At 43.7% G+C, this 5475-nt stretch overlaps 1 protein-coding gene across 1 annotated transcript in view; it reads right to left on the bottom strand.

Moving 5' to 3' along the window:
* Positions 1-5475, bottom strand: part of hivep3a (HIVEP zinc finger 3a) — a 31372-nt gene that overhangs the window by 25051 nt on the left and 846 nt on the right. The window lies entirely within an intron of this gene.

The following is a 5475-nucleotide window of genomic DNA, read 5'->3' on the forward strand; positions in this document are numbered from 1 at the left end:
AGGACAGAGGATAGGACAGAGGAAAGGACAGAGGATAGGACAGAGGATGGGACAGAGGATAGGAAAGAGGATAGGAAAGAGGATAGGAAAGAGGAAAGGACAGAGGATAGGACAGAGGATGGGACAGAGGATAGGAAAGAGGATAGGAAAGAGGATAGGAAAGAGGAAAGGACAGAGGATAGGACAGAGGATGGGACAGAGGATAGGAAAGAGGATAGGACAGAGGACAGGACAGAGGACAGGACAGAGGACAGGACAGAGGACAGAGGATAGGACAGAGGATAGGAAAGAGGATAGGAAAGAGGATAGGAAAGAGGAAAGGACAGAGGAAAGGACAGAGGCTATGTGGGGAAAAGCGAGTGTGGTGTGGAGGTCGGTGTGAGGTACTCAGGTCAGTTTCCTTGCACTCTAAACTACTTTCTCCTCAGAGACTGCTCTATAAATGCAATGTTACGTGTCCGCACTACATTAGAGCTGCTGCGATCAATATTTAAAGTCACTCGAGAGACGAACCCACACAGAGTTATCACCTGACTATTCCCAGAGAGTGCCTGTGGAGGCTACGGCTAAACAATTCAGATTTTTGCAGCAATCTGTACCAAATACAGATGTTTTCTTAAGTCTGTAGAATATGATGTGTAGGCTAGGACATCTCTGCTGCATGATTGTATTTAATCTATAATGCTATTTTTGCTTTTAACAAATATTGCACCTCCAGCAATTTGAAGAATGCACTAAAATTATGATTAATTGTGCTCACGTTGAGCCATTTGCCTTCACACAGCACGTTTCAGGTCGCATATCTTTTTTACTAATCAACAGGTTGGTTGTTAATGAAAATAATAGTTAAATACCAGAGTGACATACAAAAAAATCCCACAAATGTTTTATCGGTTCTAAGATCATAACAATGCAATGTAAAATTGAGCAACAGGTTGAAAATGGTTGAGACGTCACATTTTGTTACCATGGACATTGTTCACAGTAAAAGCACAAGTGTCACTCTTAATAACACTGACTGCTCATTCCAAGTCACAAGTCACTCCAGTGAGCCGTCACACACACACACGCACACACACACACACACACACATTGTGTGTGTGTGTGTGTCTACTAGGTGATTTGTGAATGAGACCTGCAGCTGACAGGCCTTCTGCCTAACATGCTGCTCTCTCCACGGGGTGGGTCGCAGAAAACAGAAGCCCTTCCACCTTGCAGAGCAACCCAAGCTGGGTCCATACGCTGGCCTCGAGGGTCACCGACAGCATCCAACCAATTCCTATGCACCTCTACACACACACACACACACACACTGTAAACACAACACTTAACACCCGAGCATACGGTGTCCACAAAGCACACGTGCAAGCTTTTTTCTGCCAACACGTTTCCCCCGTGCTCAAGCACATGGGCAAGCAAATGCGTAGGCAAGGATGTAAACACACACACACACACACACACACACACACAGGCAAGTGTATCCTTTCATTAACAAGGATGAGAGTCAATTTCCGCTCCCGTCGTCTTAGGCCGGTTGCCGGCGGGGAGGAAATCTGTTCGCTTACGGGAGTTTGGACATTCTAGCCGGCGTCTCTGCTGCTGGGGGAAGTCCTAATGATGGATGACCGGGGGCCACCCGAGGGTCCCCATGCTGCATGACTAGCTGGAATGTTGTCACCCTTATCTAAGCGGGGATGTACGCTGTGTGTGTGTGTGTGTGCGTGCACTACACATCCTCACTCGCATTGGAGTGCCGGTTACATGACACATCTTAAATCATAAACACAAGGTTCTGCGCAAAGTACTCGATGATTTATTACCGCTGTAGTCGCTTACAGTTAAAAAAAAATTGTATTTTCCAGGTTTGGGAAAGGCAAGAGCACGGAGTTTGATGATATATTGCACCGGGAAGAGATTTGTTCCAATGAGAGTAATGCAAGTTCAGCGTTATGTACAGTAAGCACCGTAGGACGTTTCCTACTTCCTGTTCAAACTGTAGCGGATGGTCAGAATGAATGTTGTGATGTCATCAACTGGCTTCTTAAAAAGGGTAACTTTGATATTTCCCCATGTTTTTGTGACAACCATTTTTTAAATTACATTACAGCGTGTCTGTTTGACTGTCAGTGTTTGGACCAACTTTAAACATTTGAGATCTTTGATATTCTAACGTCAGAAAACTGCAGCTGGCCTTCAACCATCTGAATGAGCGCTTCATTTTGAAGCATAAAGACAACTTAAGGTATCTCCAAAAAGTATGATTTTTGTCACTCAAGTTACATATCGTCTCAAGTAACACAACAGATCCAACGAAGGACACCCAGCCACAATATCTACGTGTTTAATAATAAAATAAAACCATATTTCTGTCATCAATACATTCACTTTGCCCTCAAAGGGTTCAGACTGTCACGGTTATGAAGGATCACTTTTCTTCTTCATGGGTAAATATAATATCTCTCCCACGTAGAAGACTGTTCACTTTATGTCTCCATGAGTTTCCGACCGTACGTCTGCTTGGCGTGTTTCCTTTTCCACCGAGTGACTGGAGGAGCGATACGGACGACATGCGTGACGCTGTAGCGGTGCCCTCACATGTCACCTGCTACCAAGGACGCTGTAATGACAGACGTTTGAGGGATGAGGGCGCCTCCACGAGAACGAGCTGCGTGAATATCAATGTTGCTCCGCTGCCCTTGGCTGAACAGAAGGGACCTTTGACAAGAGAGTGTGTGTGTGTGTGTGTGTGTGTGTGTGTGTGTGTGTGTGCCGTTTCATAATGCAACAGCACGCCGCGGGAGCTCGAGACCACGCAGATGTTTACCACACCACCGCTGTACGCGCTGTGAGCAACTCCTGAGACCGGTTGAGACGCGCCATTGTGGCTCCAGTGAGAAGACACGGTGAAAGCCATTTGGGCCGTCGGGGCCTATCGGAGCCACAAGAAGCCCGTTAATGCTCCCGCTTTAGCAGCCGTGAAACATCAGGGCTGATGAGTGGAAACTGGAGGACACATCCAGAGCTCGGGAAGTTGTTCTGTCAAAACACATGACAGCAGGCATCAAAGATATATATGTATTTTGCAAGTACAATTTCCCTTTCTGCTACTTTTCCTCACTTATTGATACAAAACAATAATTATTTAACTTTTATCCAGTCAAGGCATCTAGCGGTGCACTTGGACACATCTTTAAAACCGGTGGAGTGCTCCTTTAAATGTGTGTATACGGTAAACGGACACATTTATGACATGAATAATGCATTCGGTGCTCTGATACGTGGGGTCAATGTCGCCGTGACCGGCCAGCCTATACGACAACAAACGACAGGCTCCGCCTCCTGTCCGGTTAGGCGATTGATTGCAGGTACAGAGCATCAAACCGGACCGCTGGAGACACAGAGGATTGTTATGTCCCCCTGAGCATCCCTCCGCAGGTGAAGGACAAGAAAAATGACAATAAACAACCACAAATCATGAGCCGCCGGCCTTTTCCACTGGAGAGCTCCGAGGAAAGAAATTCCCTGCCGAGGATACGAGAACGTCAAAAACGTGACCCCTTCGCTAAGGAGGAAGACGACGCAACAGGCTTGAGAGGAAGCCTCAGGTTGTAGTCAAAGGATGAGATACGACGTTACAGTGATGCAGTGATGGAGGAATCGCTTCACTCAGGCCCGGCTCATTATATGCGTCTGTTTGTGTCTGTCAACTACAGCAGCGTATGGAGGCCACCGTGTTATTAATATTATTTGTTTTTATTTATGTGTGTATGTATGTAAATATATGTAAATATATATTTATTTATTATTTTGTGTAGGTATATATATGTGTACGTATATATATATATATATATATATATATATATATATATATATATATATATGTAGACCCGGACAGATAGAGCTCCACTCTGTGCCACAGAAATGTCGCGAGCCTTTTGGAGAATTCACAAATTCTAAAATCGGGTGATATTACAAAAAAAGCAATCACAATCACATGGAGGAAATGAAAGATGTATGTTGTTGTTGTACCAATTGCTGTTTTTGCAGCAGAGCAATAACGTTGCTCAGCCACGCTGTCCTCACGTGCCCTCTAATCCAGCAGGCAGCGTTGCCTGAGGAGTGTTTTTAGGGCTGCAGCGTTGATCCACTACAGTAGGTCAGTTTAAAATGCACATTAATGTGCATATTTGTTTGTAACAGAAATAGTAAAAAAAAAAAAAAACACAACAAGGTTGGTTGAAATCCACTGCAACACGGGGACGTTTAAGGCTTATCCACTGACATCCAAATCAGCACACCAATCTAAACTCACTTGTGATTATGTAATATTATCGGAGATTTGATCCTGCGGCCAAAAAATAAATTAATTAAAAAATCCGCCCCAAAACGGTTCTGTTTCTCACGCATGATGTCATGTTGGATTCCTTGTAAGCAGGTTATGCAGGAATGTTCCCGAGCAGCAGGAAGAGCTTCATGCAGGCAGTGTAGTTTTCTGTTGCATGTGGGGGAACGGCCACGACAAATTCCATTAAATAAATCACAAATTTTAGTCTAAATATGCGTCTCAACAAAATGCATTTATATTAAAGAACATTTGCTAAATACTGAGGCTCTTTTTGTTCACTCCGCATTCATAAATCCAGTGAATGTGAACCTTGTGGTGCTGGTTCTCACGCATAATGATCCACTATTAAAAACACCGGACAGTACAGGGGCTGGAATAAATATTCGGAAAATAAATAAGTGCTAAAGTTAGTGGGAGAAACAGTTGACAAAAAACACCAATATCTTATAAAACAGCACGTTCTCAACGGGCATGCGCACTTACGGACAAATTAATAAAATATATTAAAGTGCCTGATTTTTTGAATGGAGGCTGGTCTGCTACAAACGTAAAATGATGTAACAGGAGGTCGGAGCAATTATTTGAGACACAAAACTACCTGCACCCATGTGTTGCAAAGCAACAGCAGTGGCAGTACTGGGGCAATAGTTATTCACATTTTGGGTTGTTTTTTTTTCTCCTACGTAGTAGAGCCTCCTTCAGACCGAACCATGCAGTTGATGCTACTACGATCAGCGTCAAGCTGACGGGAATAACGAAAGCCCCGAAATAAAGTGAAACTGCATCACATAAAAAAACGAGCAATTCTAGATTTTCATCTAAAAGGTCCGCTTTTAACATCCGTAACATTACTATTTTTAACATCACCTCAGCTGTTCTAAACTATCAACTGCGCACCGTACCTATTTTACTATACGAGGCAAAAAAAATCAAAAAATCAAGACGTTTATTTTGAAAAGGAAATCACTATTTTTCCGGTTTCGTTATGTCTCATTCTGGCTGACTTGCCGCAGCTTTCCACCACCTCCTCCCTCTCACAGACAATGAATGGAGACAGGTTTTGGGGAATGGACAAGCCCATGACCAGCTCAGGTAGCTTAACACCCTAACATTAATTATATATATATATA

Source organism: Anarrhichthys ocellatus, unplaced genomic scaffold, assembly GCF_004355925.1.
Source record: "Anarrhichthys ocellatus isolate YVR2014 unplaced genomic scaffold, GSC_Weel_1.0 scaffold14, whole genome shotgun sequence".
NCBI classification, from domain to species: Eukaryota; Metazoa; Chordata; class Actinopteri; order Perciformes; family Anarhichadidae; genus Anarrhichthys; species Anarrhichthys ocellatus.